Source organism: Eschrichtius robustus, chromosome 10 (assembly GCF_028021215.1).
Source record: "Eschrichtius robustus isolate mEscRob2 chromosome 10, mEscRob2.pri, whole genome shotgun sequence".
Lineage (NCBI taxonomy): Eukaryota > Metazoa > Chordata > Mammalia > Artiodactyla > Eschrichtiidae > Eschrichtius > Eschrichtius robustus.
The window spans coordinates 58864888-58881732 of record NC_090833.1 but is presented as its reverse complement, the minus strand read 5'-3'; the positions used below and the strand labels follow the sequence as shown (position 1 = coordinate 58881732).

The following is a 16845-nucleotide window of genomic DNA, read 5'->3' as shown; positions in this document are numbered from 1 at the left end:
TCGCTTTGCTTGATTCCACAACTTAGTAAAATAGCCTTTCTTCAGATAAAGGGAATTAGAAAGAAAAGATCATAATTGAATAATCTTAGAGGAACATATATAGAGTGAGACCATTTCTCCTCCATTCCATCCCCCGCCCCCCCTGCCCCCCCCCGCTTTGAGGCATGCATTTTTCTTTGTATGTTTTATACAATCAAAAATATTTTCTTTTAGATCTATTTAGTACCAAAATTAATCAGTCAATCTGAGAAGTCTAGAAAAGAATATTTACATATACATCCTACAATGTGCTTTAAGTACTATAAAATCTTACTAAGTCTTAGGGGAAATATTGACCAACTGGATACAGATCTTTTAATTGCATGTAACAGAATGCTGCTTAAAAACAAACAAGTCAAATTTGAGCTACATTTCTGGCCATTATGACACACTGTGTTCATACAGGAAATTCTCCATCCCCCTGTAAACATATAGACATGTTGATAAAATATTTGAAAATAAAATTAAATGTGTGGTTAGGTTTACAAACATGAAAGAAATTTCCAGGTGCTCAAAACAGAGAGAGAACCTCAGATAAGAGACAATTTGTAATCTTATAAACCAAGATAATAACCAAATGGACTGTATGATTTAGGGCTGAAGTTTTAACTCTCCAGCAGGACACAGATTTATATAAAATAAGAGGAGCTAGATCAGCTTTCTGAACAAGGTAAGAATTCTAGCACTATTTCTGCAGTGCAATACTTAGAACCCAGAAGCTAACATAACAGCTGGTCAGAAACGGTGAATCCCATGGAGTGTGGAACAGACAGCCACGTAAGGACTCACCCCACAGAGACACCACCACAGTTCAGGCCATACAACCCCTGAACCCCAGTTCAGGCCATACAATAAAGTCATTTATTCCCAGATGGGCTCATAGGCACCAATTCTAAAGCATGAAAGCCAGTTCCAACTCATGAGGGGCAGGAAGCCCAATCAGTGAGAGTAGAAATCATAGTCTGTGAACTATAGATAATTGAACTGTTTGAATGGGTTTTAAAAGAAATGAATTCTAAATATTTGTAAAGGTAAAGAGAGGAGTAAAATCTGTTAGGTAAGAATAAGACGAGGAAAAAAAAGAGCAGTTAGGAGTTAGAAGTCAGATTTTGGAGCTGAAAGGGACCTTGGAGACTATGTTTATACATACTGTAATATGTACTAGAAATATGTACATACGTGGATATACATGCATATGTTCACATAAACTTAGATAAAACGTCTGAAGATTGTTGAGTAATTTTGGAAGCCATTCATATAGGAAGCTAAATCAGATTCGCTGGTCTTCTTTTAAAATTTTAATCTTTGCTTATTCATGTAGTTTATAACTAATGCTATTACGTAGAAAACGTATTACAAAGATGCAATCAAGTTATTAGAAACTTTTTAGGTGTTTTCACATTCTGAGTTCCCTGAACAAACCCCTTAAAAGGAAACAGTGGCAGTCATTTGGCTTGACTTAATCTCTATGCATTTGATGAAGGAATTAACAAGAAGTTGGAGGGAAATATCACTTTACATAGACATTCATACGGATTTATGTTTTCCTGCCTCCCATCTGACTGGGGTCCTCCCATTTCATCTGCTTTTATCCAGCTAGCTCCCACATAAAACAAATACATTTGAAATTTTTAATGTAATCTTGACTTTCTATGTGAATATCTGTCATATATAAGTCCATTTGTATGAAAATTTATGATTCTAGTAAAGTACTTAAACCTTATTTTTTTAAGACTATGTTTAGCAATTTTGGAAATGTTTCATGAGAAAAACTCAAAGGTATTTTGGATAATGAAAAAGTAGTCTAAACATAACCTTAAAATAGAATATTTTTATATATCCTTATAGGATGAAATAAGTGGGGTTGGGAATTATTTTGTTTCCTAGAGTTACCTCTTTGTTTAAAATTTCTAAATAACAGTAATCCTATTAGTAATAGTCTTTACAAATATTCCAGTGGTAAACGGACATTTCTAGATTATGAACATTGTGAACAGTTAACTAGATGAATGTGAAGAGTTTCATTCCATAGTTGATGGGCTTCGTTCTCATTTTAAGTTCACTTTTTCTTGCAAATCACATTGGCAGATACTCAAGCTCTCTGCTCTGCAGTGGATGGAAAATACTTTGCACTTTTCATCCACTACCCATCGTTAGATGCCCATTTTGTCCACATGGGTCATTTACTTTTTTACCCACTCTGCTGACAATGCCAAAAATGTGCCAGCTGTCACGATGGGTTTTGTCTAAGTGGATGGGATGGAGATCCCTAATTTATTTCACACAGGCTACTAGAGGACCTAATTAATTGGAGATTTAATCATCTGACCTGTACAGCTAATGCAGAAGACATTGAAATGATACTCTGACCACCCATGTGCATTGAAGGGAGTACTTCAGGGAAAACTTTCCCTGTGTAGCTCGTTTCAAATTACCCTCGCTCTGAAAAACTGTTTTCATAAGGAAAGATAACTACAAGCTTGGGCTGAACATACCCTGGAATGAGATATTTGAGCAATTACCATTTATACGCTGTAGACTGCAGTTCATAGAAGAAGTAGTGGGAGAAGGGGGATTGAATGTGGTACTTATGGCCTCCAGGTCATTTAAAACTTTTTTTGGTTGCCCTGCCTGTGGAAACACAAGAACATACCATCTCCGTAATTCTATAGCACTTTAAGGGGCTGAGCATGGTTGTCATACACGTTTCCCTTCTACGCAGAACTTTAAGTGAAGACCTCACATCTCACTCAGTGGTTATTAAGGGTTGAGTCTTACCTAATTGTGGGATTCTGCTAAGGACTTTGGATTTGATATTAAGCTTTCCGTGAAGGGCAAAGTATAGGACCAGAGAGGGTGTTTTAAGAAGAGCGATTATCATCCAGATGGAATTGGTTCTTTCTGAATCTTTGGTTCACTGGCCACAATTTCCTCCTGTCCAAAGGTATTACATTACTTGTAAATGTAAATCTGTATAATGATAACTGGGGATGAAAATGTTCTCTCAGATATATCTTGTCCACCACTGGACAGGGAAAATGAGATATCACCTTCCATAGACTTTTCTTTCCTATAAGAGTCCAGGAGCATCTGCCTGCTTTAGACAAGTAGAAAGACATCAAGAATGCCTTTGTCTTGGGACTTCCCTGGCGGTCCAGTGGTTAAGACTCTGCGCTTCCACTGCGGGGGGCACAGGTTCGATCCCTGGTCGGGGAACTAAGATTCCGTATGCGTATGCTGTGCTGCATGGCCAAAAAAAAAGAAGAATCCCTTTTTCTTGCTCACATGACTCCCCCTCTCTAAGAGAAAGTTCTAGAAAAATTTAGTCAACTTTGTCTCTGATAGTCTGAGATGTCTAAATGTCATGTTTCTTGAATTTAGGGTTTTTTTTTTTTAGGTAGTAATCAGAAAATACATATTTTGTTGTCATCCAAAACAGCATGTACTATGTCATTTTTCTAAGTTTAGTGGATTATCTTCTGAGACTTGCCCATTCTGAAATAACACTGATCCCCAAACCAGCACGAGCATTACCACAACAAAACAGGGTATGATATATACCATTGTTGCTGTTATCTTCTAGCTTGTTCCTAGAGCACGCACAAAGTAAAATTGTTGTCAACAAAAGATAGCTGACCAAACATGAGACAATTGAGTGGCCTAGTTTTACAGGTATACCTTATGAAATGGCACTTATATTTGAGGATCTACTCCACATATGTGCATCATAGTTTATGAATAATCACCGTCAAGACATAATACACAAAGTCCTCAAGTCCAGGTCTCCAGTAATTTGAGTTCCAACTCTGGCTCTGTCCCAAAATAGCTGTGACATCTTGAGCAAATCTATTAACTTCCCTGTTCTTTTACTTCTTTATTTATCTTGGCGCCATGTGCACAGGGAAGGCACTGAATTGGTGATCACTCAGATCCCTGCTTTCTAGCTTTCTGTGATTCGGTGACATGCCTATTTCAACAAGTCAGTTCTTGCAGGATGGAAAAAAGATGCTCCCTGAAGGTGACTGTTACTGATATAGTAAAACACACAGTGAGCAGTTGGATGAGACAGAAAAGGCATTTCACTGGGAAATGGAGAGAAATGTTTGCATAATATGTCTGTTTCAAAAAAAAAAAAAGTAAGCCATTATAGCAGTTGTTTAAGAAAAAAAACAAAAACAACTTTTACCGTCTTTCAGGGAGAAGGCAGTCAACTCTCTCCGCCATTGTGCACTACCCTGTGATCAGAATTAGCATGTTCATTACAGTCTCATTTTATTAATGCCTCTTTTTGAAGATGAACACAGTTGTGCCTGCTGTGAAAATGGTACTTTGCCGTTTATGTTATAAAGTGGTCTCGGCTGGGGATCCAAGCTAGGAACATTAAAGAACAAAGCACAGCTGCTTGACTGTCACACAAAAGGATTTTTATGAAAGACTGAAACAAAAGGAAGGATGGCCAACACAGAACAAACTTGCTGACAATTACGGTACCGAGTGAAGATTATTTGAAAAGGCTTATAAAATAGTTGAGTACTTGGAATAAATTGATACCAACATGATAAAGTCTTTCTGAGTCCTGCATTTCCATGCTGAAAAGAGGTGGTGGTGGGCAGAGCCATATAAGTAAACAGAAACTTCTGACTTTCAGTAGTACTTACAAATAACTACTCTTTACGTATCAGTGTTGACAAAGGCAGGAGCCCATGTGAACTGTTCCATGGAGACCCTAGTGCGGAGAAACATTAAAACTTATTACATTTCGGAGAATGTGCGTGTGTGAGCTGAGGCTCTGAGTGTTTCCTTGTGATCAGTCTTTTAAGGACCTTCCTGTTGGTGATGCATGTTGCTTTCTTTTAATCATTATCACTTGTTTTTCCATGCTGGGGTTATGTCTTAAAAGGGCTCAGAGAGAATGAGTGCACTTGTGAATTGCTGCATTTAAGTGAGAACAGTTTTCTACTTTAGACTTCATATTATATTATTTAAGATAATTTTAAAATGAATATTGAGTCATGTGAGTGTTTACTGTTGATTGATTTGTTAATGGAGCCGTAGAAATGTCGAGCTGGGAGGGAATTTGGTGTACCGAGCCAAATCTCTTACGTTTGATGGAAGAAACCAAGGTCCAGAGAGTTTGAAATGATTTTTTTCTTGGTCATACAGCTAAGATTTCCTTTGGGTTTTACCCAGTCAGAAATAATCCGTGCCGTATTATGTTGTGACGATGTATTCTAGCCCTTCAGATACTTACTTTTGATGTATAAGATGTTGTCCAGGAAGAACTATGTTCTTCCAGCTCACCACCCACAGACAAGCAGAGGTGACCGAAAACAGTGCTGACGTGCTGTGGGTGTGCAAAGTGGAAAAACTCCCCCATGATGATGCATCATGGGAGGGAAGAGGTCTCTGTGTTGAGGCTTGAAGACTATGTAGGGTTTTATCAGGCAGAGCTAGTGTGAGAGACTGTTAGGGATAGCGAAAGTTTCATGAACCTGATTACATACACAGGTGAGAAATTGCTAAATATTTGATGGTGGGTATGGGTGGTATATTGGGGTTCTCCAGAGAAATGGAACCAATATAAGTATATGCATATTTATACTTATTTTGTTTATATATGTAAAGAGATTTATTATAAGGAATTGGCTTATACTATTAAGGAGGCAGACAACACCCAAGATCTGCAGGGTGAGTCAATAAGCTGGAGGCCTAGGAAAGCTGATGGTATAGTGTGAAGGCTGGCAGACTTAAGACCCAGGAAGAACTGATGTTTCAGTTTGAGTCTGAAGGCAGGAATATGCCCCGTATCCTAGTTTGAAGGCAGTTGGGCAGGAGGAATTCTTTTATTTGGGAGAGGGCCATTCTTTTTGTTCTATTCAGGCTTTCAACTGATTGGATGAGGCCCCCCTCACATTAGGGAAGACAATCTGCTTTACTGGGTCTTTTGATTTAAATGTTAATCTCATCCCAAAACACCCTTACAGTAACACCCAAAATAAGGTTTGACCAAATGTCTGGGCACCTTGTGGCCCAGTCAAGTTGAACTTGAAATTAACCATCACAGGTAGGTATAAGCAGTAGTTGCTCAGAATAGAGTAGAAGTTAAAAGAGTAGTAGTAGAAGAAAATGAGGTTGGGACATACTTCATTGGCCAAAGAGATTAAACTACACAAGTGAGAAATCATGTGACTTAAGTTAATATTGACCATCTCTATATGAGTTGAAATTTGCAGAGGTTTACTAAAATACTTTAAGTGACATATCAAACAATTCATGGTCCTTTATATACAATTGATGTTTATATTTTAAAACTGGATATTTGGTTGACTTTCATTGATAAAATTTGAACAATTTTTAAAAATTCAACTTTCTGGCTTTCAAAATTAGTTTTATTTTAAGCTACTAATTAAGATGTAGTTTTCAAAGTTGTACATGCATAATTTTGGGGGGGTTTAGGGCATAGGTATACCAAATGCCTCATCTAGGGTTTAATTATGAAAATCCTAGTTATATAGCTCCTTAGAAGAGCAAGTAACTTATTTTATCTTATTAAAAAAAAAAGACTTGTGAATTAATGCCACATTAAACACAAATATGATGACATACATCCTAGTATTCTTAATATATTTTATTAAAGATAGCAGGAAAATTTAGACTGTCTTATCTGTGATCTTTCTAAATGAGCTTGTGTTTTAATTTACATTTCAGAACTTTCCCTGCCCTTATTTTTTGTATCTTTAACGTTTACCCTTGATTTTTAAACTTTACCCTTGCATTAAACACGCATATATTATTTTCACACAGTGGATTTTTTTTTAATGAGTAGATTTTGGCCACAAGGTAACCCTATTAAATTTTTTTTTTCTCACATACCTGATGATATGTGTGTGTTCAGGCAATAAAATTTGATCTCAGTTTGGGTTTTCCTAGAAGAGAGCCTACATTTTTTCAGAATATAGCATCAAAAGAGCTGTTTAAAAGAGTGAAACTGTATATCATGAGTGAGACTAGCAAATTATTATTACAATTTTCAGAGATTTTCTATCCTTCTAAGTTTGTATTAATACTTCTTTTTGTTTGAGTATTTGTTTAATTGCATGGGTAACCACAGATCAATCATTTATCAGACAACTAGAAAATTAAATATGGTGGGAAAGTATTAGCTCATAAAAACTTGATAGCTTTTAGTAAAGTTGATTGTTATTTATCAATACTTACACCTTGTATAGTTAAACAAAAAATTCTGTTTGGGAAATATATTTGCATATATATGTATGTGTATATATATATGTTTTATACATGCAATGTGTATAGTGTGGTGTGTGTGTGTATGACCTGTTGGCTTCGTAGCACTTTGCAATATGTAAAATTATATTCTTTATTTCTTGAAACTTTTATTTTATGTTTCCCTCCCCCCTTTGCCTATAAGCTCCATTATATTTTTCTCTGGCCTAGAAATGTTCCTAGCATTTATTGGGCACCCAACAAATATTTGTGGAATGAATGTATACATATAAAGAGGGGTATATAGATATGGTTATATAAACACATACAGTGTATTGAGACCATTTGGGCAGGAATTAATCTCACTCTACATATAATGGACAAAAGTGATCATTATTTCATTAGTCACTGTAGGATGGAGAGTGTGATTGAGACCCAGAAAATCAAGGCAAATGGAATGAACACTACAAAGAGAGGTAGTGGAACAGAGGGAACCACAATGGAAAGAGAATGCTCTTTGTAGCTAGATAGACATGGGTTCCTATCAGTAGTCCACTGTTTCTGACCTATATGGGTTTAGACACATTACTTCTGTCTAAACTTGAAGCTCCTTATCTCTAGATGTGGCACAGTGACTCAGATATAAAAGTTGCTGCCTTCTCCCATTATCCCTTTGAAGCTGAGCTCTTTGGTTTGGCTCCCTTGTCCACTGCTGAATCCTCAGCGCCTGGAATAGTGCCTGTCTATGGTGATGGGAAAGAGGGTAGGATTGACAATTCTGGAAAAGAAGTTTTCTGTGCCTTATAAAACATTGCTTAGTCCAAAGGACTGAAAATCAGCTTTTCACACGGAAATAAGGTAATATGAGAGTCTGAAAATATACATGCATTACCAAGTTATTTGGAACAACTGAAGATCATTTATTGGTACAATGCTCTCTAATATGCAATATCTAAGAATTTTAACTTCTTTTTTTCCCCTAGTACATTTGTGCTTAATGTTGTGTTGACACACGTTCCCATAGTCTTCAGAATTCTTGTACATTAGGACCCGATAGTCAGTTGCTTGGACCGCCTAGGTCAAACTAAGGTCATACCTAAAATGGGATTTCTGTTCTATTATATCTGGACTATCCCAGATCACAGAATAGATAAAAACCATTAATTTTTTTAACATCTTTGAAAATGCAGCATCATTAGTTATGTATTTTAGAAGAAGTGGGAAAATCTCATATATTGTTTCAACCTTTAAAGAGGTAATGGAAAAGGATTTTTGTTTGTTTTTTGTTTTCTTCTTCCAGATTATTTATGCTACTGCCTTTGATGTAGGAAGTGAAAAAAGGTGTGGTTACGAGTTCAGGTTCTGCCAACAGACGTCTGAGTTCAAATCCTAACTCCACTATTTGCTCTGTGGCTTTGCTCACATTTCTCTTAAGCTTCAGCTTCTTTGTTTGTTAAGTAGAGATAATAAGACCTATTGCCTGAACTTGAGAGGGCGATTGCAGGAGATGATCCACATAAAGCTTTTAGCAAAGTGCCAGGCACTCAGTTAATGTGAGTCATTATGGAGGATATCATTAGTCTTACCAATACGATTACTACCAGTAATACTACAATTATCAATAATTCATTTTAAATTATTTTGATTAAAGGGCACTGCCATATTTGTAAAGCAGAATTTTCTGGCACAGGCAGAGCCATCTCTGTAAGGCCAGGGAAACACATACTTTATAGTCATTAAGTTGTGCTGCCTTGTCCACTAATAATTCTATGGGCCAGATGCGTGAGCCACCAATTGGCTACTGTGGGTTCCACAGAGTATTTAAAATTTGAATGTCATCCTGACATAAGTGATTAGGGAGTGTACTTAAGAGGGAATGAGAGGAAGCTTTTCTTTTATCCGCAACAGAGTTATCTCCATACTTAGACTAGAAGTGTCATGAAGGCAGGACTTTGCTCTGCTCAAGACTGAGCACCCCGCACAGTGCTCAACATGTTATAAGTTTTCAATAAATATTTGTTGATTGAGTGAGCAAATGACAAGTTTAACAAAGGCATTTGTAAATATTTTTTCTTCCAGAACTACTTCATGTAAGGTTTTATTTTTAAAAATCAGAAATAACAGAATGCATTGCTTCCACATCGAAGATAAGCACACAGTGCATGAGAAGCAATTTGTATTAAATTCATGAATTTATTCATTTGATAATATGGGTCTCCCTATGCCAGGAATTGCACCAAGTGTTGGGACTAAAAAGATGGAAAAGACATTACCACCACCTGCCTTCAAGGAAGCTACAATCTCTGTTTGACAGAAACCATAATTTTGGTCAAAACGACAAGGCAGTCATACATATATACTGTCATTGGGGATAATGAGGTCTATTTTTAGAGGTGTGCTCACAGTAATTCAGCTTACGCCTTTCTGAGTTAGTACTTGCGTAAGAAGAACTAATGTCTCCTTGAGGATTCCATCAAATTGACAGTAAGGTTTCTTGAAATGTAAAATGTGTTTGACATATGACGCCTCAACTGACAGGAAAATTAAACTTGCCTTTTTTTCCTGATGAGTAAAAATGTTCTGAGGGAAAATTATATTTTACCTGTAGAAAGATTTGGGATATGCTTTGCTTGGGTTTTGAGAAAATATCATGCAATAAAAAACTTAAGTAATTACCTTCAAAGTAATATTCCCATTTGTTTCTCTCCCAACTAATAGTAAAAGGAGTTTTTATTACGGCACCATTTTTTATGACTATTTTTTGCTCTGGGTGGAGAGGACAAAGCATACCTAAATAGGAAGTGATTTTAATGTGTACTAATAAAATACCTTAAAACATCTTCTTCCTCAGACAACTTCCTTAAACAAAACTGATTTTCATAATGAAATATTTATTTATTTAAAAAAAATGGAAGTTCAGGTGCTTTTACCCTTGAGGAAAATCCATTAGCGTATACTTCAAAATAGGAACATTTATAGATCTGTTACTTCCTAAGGCCTAACAACTTGGGTTAGAACCCTGTACCCTAGAGAACCTTCTGTTTACACTTGAGTTTTATGCATGTCATAATATCTTATGATGATAGATCTGAATTTACAGGTATTGCCAAGCCTGTTATAAACTGACATCAAGTGCTACAGCAGACTTAACTGGGAGTCCCATTAATTTTTGCTGAAGATGCATGAATAAAGTTAGCACTTACCCACTCAACAGCAAATGGAAATCCCTTATCTCAGCTTATCAGCAGCTAAATCATTGCTGAGGAGGAAGAGTTCACTTGGACTTAAATTATTCTTTGCAGTAATTTACCATAAACCAGCTACAAAGAGGTAGGAGGACATTCAGTGTTGCCCAGTAGGACTGGGGTTTGGCTAGTCTTGTCTTAATTTCGTATCAGCATGTTTAAAAGATAGCTCTGATAACTTAAAAACAAACAAAAAATGTTGATATGATATGTTTTAAAAAGCCTGACCAACTACATGCAAACAGTGTTGATTAAGCCCAGAGGCCATTCTTCTTGTGTCTTCCAGTGATGATTCCTTGGTCAAAGGCCCTCACCAAACCATCGCCGTGTTCTGGTGCCAGAAAACCTAGAGGGGTATGGTGGAGGGGAAGTAATCTGATGTGGAGTTGAGGTAGAGACAGATTTACCCTGCAGCTAAGGAAACTTCACTGTCAAGGCCCTCACTTATCTGGTGCCTTCCAAAGCCTTGGGAGGGCCTAGTAGTATGTTCAGTTGATTGTATGTTTGTTTGTTTGTTTTCCTAAATTTGCAAAAGTAGTATTTTTGCATTTGTTTTCATAAAGTAGACCTCTAAAATTTCATAAGTTTCAAGTGTTATAGAATCTAGATCTACCACTAAGATAAAACTAAGAGATATATGATTGATAAAGAATATTAATTGTGGATGTGAGTCTAACAGATGGTGGGATGAATGTCTTTCCCGACTCACTCTCCTTTGATCAGTAGACTTAAAAGGACTTTGCCAAATGTTTCAAATTCTGAGTCCCTAAATTTATGGGGAATATCTTAGCTTTGTTTGCTTCCTCTTCTGTTTAACATGTAATGTACTCATGGAGTGAACACATGCTGCATTCTCCATAAGGATGGTTGTACGCTTCACATAGGATCCCTCCCCCGACCCCTGTTAACTGAACTTTATCTGGTTATGTTTTATTCCTCCATTCTAAAAGGCCAATTTTTCTATGGCTTCTCTTTCTATCCGAACATCAACACCAACACCATCACTGAAGCAAAATAGTCTTGTCTGCAAGACACGAATGGATTCATAATTTTTATTTTAATATAATTTAGTTATAAAGTTTAGTGTTATTATTTACAAAATTCATCAAATGAATTTCTGAGCTTATTCTCTGTGAGTGACATGTTGTCTTGTATGTCAAAAAAGAGACAAGGAGGAAGACAGGCATGGTTGGGGCTGCTTTTCTTAAAGAGTTTTTCTGTAAAATGAATATTTACAAGATCTTCAGATTTCTATTCTCACTGAGGAGACATCACAGAACCTGTTTGCATGTTCATGTTTTACAGATTATTGGAAAAGAGAAATAAATACAAATAATAAAAGAAAAAAAAAATTCCTGCACAATTAAGAATCACCAAGCGTGCAGGTCAGCTTGAGGATGGGTGAATTTTAGAATGTAAGTGTTTCTTCTGTGAGAGCCAGGGAGATCCTCAACCCTGAAAGAGAAGGCTACTCGGTATTTGACTAACTTACTGAGGGGATCTGCCTGCACTGTGAAGGATCTATAAATTCAGAGAGGCCAAAGTTCAGAAGTTGCTTGACCAAAATCTCACAGATATTAAATGGGGTTGATTACCAGGTTTTCTGACTCCAAATCCTGTGCTGTATTCACTACTTCATGTTGCCCTCTGATACTGTGTTGCAAAGGGTGCAAGTGATATAAAGTGACATGAAAGAGTAACAGGGATTGATGTTTTTTGGATCCCAAGTACAAGGATGGGAATGTGTGAAGAATATCTTAATGGCAGCAAGAAGGGCCACTGGGTTGGTTGTTTAGGGGCATTTTGTCATCATCCTTGAGTTTCTCCTTAGCAAGGGTAGAAAGAGAGCTGTGAGAGCTTGAAAGGGTGGAATGTAAGGGAAGGATGGTCTTGAAAAAGAAAATGAATTTAAAAGCGTGCACTTTAAGGAAGACTTAGGAATTCTCAAAAGGCTAATTAAAAGAGTGCTTCCTAAATGTTTTTCTGATGCAACCCAGGATGAGAGAAGGTCAATGCTAGTCATTTCAGTTGTGTTGGAACTGAGCTGAGTTAGTGTTTATGACCCCGTGACTTTCTCCTTCAAACCTCTGGCTGATGGAGATTACCAGCACCCCTCACCATCGGTCTGATAATCTAAGAAGAAAATAGTTCTCCTTCATTAAGAAAATTGTTCAAAGAATCTTTGATCACCATTCAGGAATTTGTGCACAGTATATTTCTATGAAAATGAACAGACCAGATTCAGGTTTGTTTGTTCTTTTTGAATATTATCCATTACTGGAATTGCTGAGCTAATTGGAAAGTACCAAAACCTTTGTATATATGGTCTTTATTTAATCTATTTATTTAATCTTTATCAAAGAATCAGGGGCATGGTGATCTCTTTCTCAGGGCTCAAATATCATAGTATTATAGGAACATATCTCATTTGCTATACCCCGCAGAGGGTTGTTGTGTGAAGCAAGTGTTCATTCATTGTCTGTCTTGAATAGCAGTTGGTGGAAGCTTAATAGGTCTTATTGTTGAGGAGGTGACTTTAAATTCTTATTTTAGGCAAAAGCATCTGCAAATTAAGACTGCAGAAGGCAGCAGTGAGAAGATCCTCACAGTTCTACTCAGTTGGACAATTCTTCATTACAGTGACAATTTAATTGGGTGTAAAAAGAAATGGCAATTTAAAATCAAGGGCTTTAAGTGGGACAACCTACCAGTTTCAAAGTTAGTATTTAAAAAAAAAAAACAGCAAGACTCAAAGAAGGCACATCTTTAGTTCTCTGGTTAGTTATTTCCTATTGAGTATGTTCTGTGCTGAAATTGCACTATCAGATGGGCCTTTTAATGGCAACTTTTGCAAAAGAGTCTGAAAATAAAGAGAAGAAACTAAATTTACCCTTTTATGCATGCGGATAGGTACACCTAGAAATACCTGTTTTTATAAAAGTTTATTCACTCAGTTTTATTATTTCAGTGCTTCAATGACTATTTTTCTAATTCAAACAACTTGGATCTCTTTGGTCCTTTTAAACAGGAATGAAATTGGTATTGCTTATCCCATGAGGGCAGGTGTTATGTTTGACTTATCCATGCTTGTATGCACCTAGACAGGAGACGTTATAAAGCATGTACTCAAATATTTGTTGAAATAATATGTCAGTAAATTTTACAATTTGGGATTGTCCAAGTGACATATCCAAAGTTGACTTTAGCCTAGTCATTAAGACTAGAAATAAATGACCTCCATATATCAGGTTTTGTACTTCCCCTTGATGAGCAGTCATCAGACATTTCTCCAAAATGATACTTCAGTTCCTTCTCCTGGGAAGTATAAACAATTTCAGTTGCCTCTCAGCTCATAAGATGGGTGTTCCAGAGACCAGCCCTTATCAGAGGTACTGGGTAGATTTCTTCTTTCTCCTCTTCCCTTTTCCCTTCTTTCCTCTCTCTCTTCCTTCTTTCCACAAGTATTTTAGGTAACTGTTGTTAGTAGCCATCAGTTTATGCTACATCTCGTGACACCTCAGTTTCATGAATTCTCAGAGGGAAATATATTTATTTCTTTTATAAAGAGAGACTGTGTTAAAAAAAAAAAGATTCTTCAACTATCTACAAAAAAGAAACAGACTCACAGACATAAGAGATAAGACTTGTGGTTTTCAACGGGGAGGAGAGGAGGGAGAAGGATGGACTGGGAATTTGGGGTTAGTAGACACAAACTATTACATTTAGAATGGATAAACAACAAGGTCCTACTGTATAGCACAGGGAACTATGTCCAATCTCCTGGGATAAACCATAATGGAAAAGAATATTAAAAAAAGAATGTATGTATGTATAAAACTAATATTTTGGACAAAAGTTATAGAAAGTAGAGTATGGCTGTGCTCATTGGGTGTTTGAATAAACATCATTTTATACACTGGTAGCCCCCCGTTAGACCATTACCAGCTAAATTACTTCTAAATAAGCAAGTGGCTGTGTCTGTGGCAGCCGCAATTCTGGATGAGTTTCAGATTAGCTGGTGAAGGTAGTCTCAGCAATATAGAAGACATAATCACTCCAGCAAGATTAATAGCACACCAAAAGTGTTAGCAGTTTTAGCCAGAGTAATTCAGAGCCAAAAACTCTAAGAATGAAACTGTCTAGACCCTCTGTAATAACATCAGTAGTCTTTATCTTGCACGTGAAAGGCGGTTCTGGGTATGAGGTATCCTTTGAAAAGAGGGTATCTCTAGTTGAGTAGTTTTCAACTTTATGATTTAGGTTGTGTGTATGACAGAAACAATCCACAATCTTTTTTGATAAGAAATGGTGAATTGCTTCTCACATTTGCCATCATTAATAATTCTGTTAACCATAGTAACTCGTCTATGTTTATCACTCTTTTTTCAGTCTTCCATAGAATCTGAGGGAAGCTTTCACTGTGTTCTATTTTGAGATGCTCCATTCTTTAACACATTGGTTTTAAAATTCTGTGAAGAGGTGGTTGCTATCCACTTGTAAGACAAGGTATTAAATATTAAGTACAAAATGATGTTATGAAGACCCTGTATTTGATGAAATTTTAAAAATGGAATTTTCACCCAGTTCATCTGCCTGGTTACAATTTGAAACTCTCCCGACATCTCAGCACTCCCGTAAGTTTGATGGGGACACTGTTGTCTTTCTGACACATTCCTTGGCCTGTTGCAATTCAATTGCTTTGTATTTGTATTTATGGCCCAGTACCTAACATAACCTTAATTTCTGACATAATTAGAAAGTTCAAATATGATATTTGAAGGTAAAAAGGATTATAATATGTGTCACTACTAGATCAATAATTTATTTCTTTATCTTTGAAGTTGCTTGAGTAAATGTTCTTTATAAAATATCAAGATTATTATTCATGACCTTTTCTTTAAAGTTTGGGGAGAGCGTGTGAACAGCAGAGAATGAATTGTTTTAAAGGGTAATAATTCAGTCAAGATTATTTTCTCCACGGAGGTATGATCAAGACTGTGAATGTAGCACAGACTACCTAACGTATACTGATGTTTTATTGAAGCTGTAATGTGTATTGATTACATGTTGAAAACTATGGGCAAGTCTCTTTCGAACGAGGTCAAGAAAGAAAAATCATTATTTCCTGATATAAACTAATTTATCATTTGAGACAAGCATTTTCTTCTCAAATTGATTTCTTTTTAAATGCAAAATCAGTTTTTTCCTAACTTTAAGTTACAGTAAAGTAGAAGACAGGAAAAGGCACTGAATGTGTATAGATGCCATGCTGAATTTTTTGTGCAGGAAAGTCACTTAAAATGGTCTTGGTCTTATTAGATATTTTTACCCCTGAGGCTAGGCTGTTAAGCGACATGGAATAATGCTTATGAAAACATACAGCCAAACTTTTAAAACAGAGGAGTGGCTCTTTTTCCAAAACACCATGAAAGACCATTGTCTACACTTAAGGGGATAAATGAAATGAAAATAGACCTAATTTGAACAACTCATTCTTCATGTTTAAATAGGAGTGATAGCTTACTTTCCCAAAGTAAACCTACTTGATTTTGCTTGAGTACTCAGTGTACTTACTATGCCTTCCTTGAAAAATTTGGGCCGTAAGGTCTAATTGCATGCTTATCAAGCAAACAGAGTTGGAGGTATATTCTCTGAGCTGTGGGCTCCCACATCTCCCATTAATGCTAATGGGAGTTACACGTGTGTATTGAGGAGAGAATAATATAGCCTTTGAAGTCGGAGTTGCCAATTGAGTGTTTTCTTCAGCTGTGCTCAGCTTCAGTGGCTAAACTGAGTTCCAGTGGTCTAAAATGTCATTCTCCATAAAGCCTGCTGAATATTATCGAAGCAGACTGGCAGTGAAAGAGGAAGCTTAAAAAAAAAGGTCTTTTCTTCCCCCAAATGGAGAAAGAATTAGCAGGTCAAACAAAGAAGGAGCAAAGAAGTCTCAAGGATGGACACTCCTTTCCTCTAAAGTGGCTTGAGATGGGAAGCCTGTTCAGAGAGTGAGAAAGAGGCCCTTTCCTTTGGGGGAGGTGCCTTCTCTGTGCAGATTCTTTGTCAAGTATGAGGACTACTCAGGGCTGGCTATAGCGCAGCTCTGCCTTGCGCTTTGGCCAACAGACAGGCAGAGGAAGTACTTGTCCCTGTAAGTGATTCGATGAATGTAGCAACGTCCTAGATGTCCATGATCCCAGGTTTCCAGGCCGCTTATTTCTTATTTTTCCTTTTTTCTTTTGCATAAACTCCTTTGCAGCAGTAGTCTTTGTAAAGATAGTCTTTGTAGAATTCTACATTGCAGGCTTCTATAAAAAAAAGAGTGAAACGGAATTGACTC

The 16845-nt window shown here is 36.7% G+C and overlaps 1 protein-coding gene across 10 annotated transcripts in view; it reads left to right on the top strand.

The window, feature by feature from the left end:
• PTPRD (protein tyrosine phosphatase receptor type D) overlaps positions 1-16845 on the top strand; it is a 521421-nt gene that overhangs the window by 210852 nt on the left and 293724 nt on the right. The gene's annotated exons all lie outside the window — the stretch shown is intronic.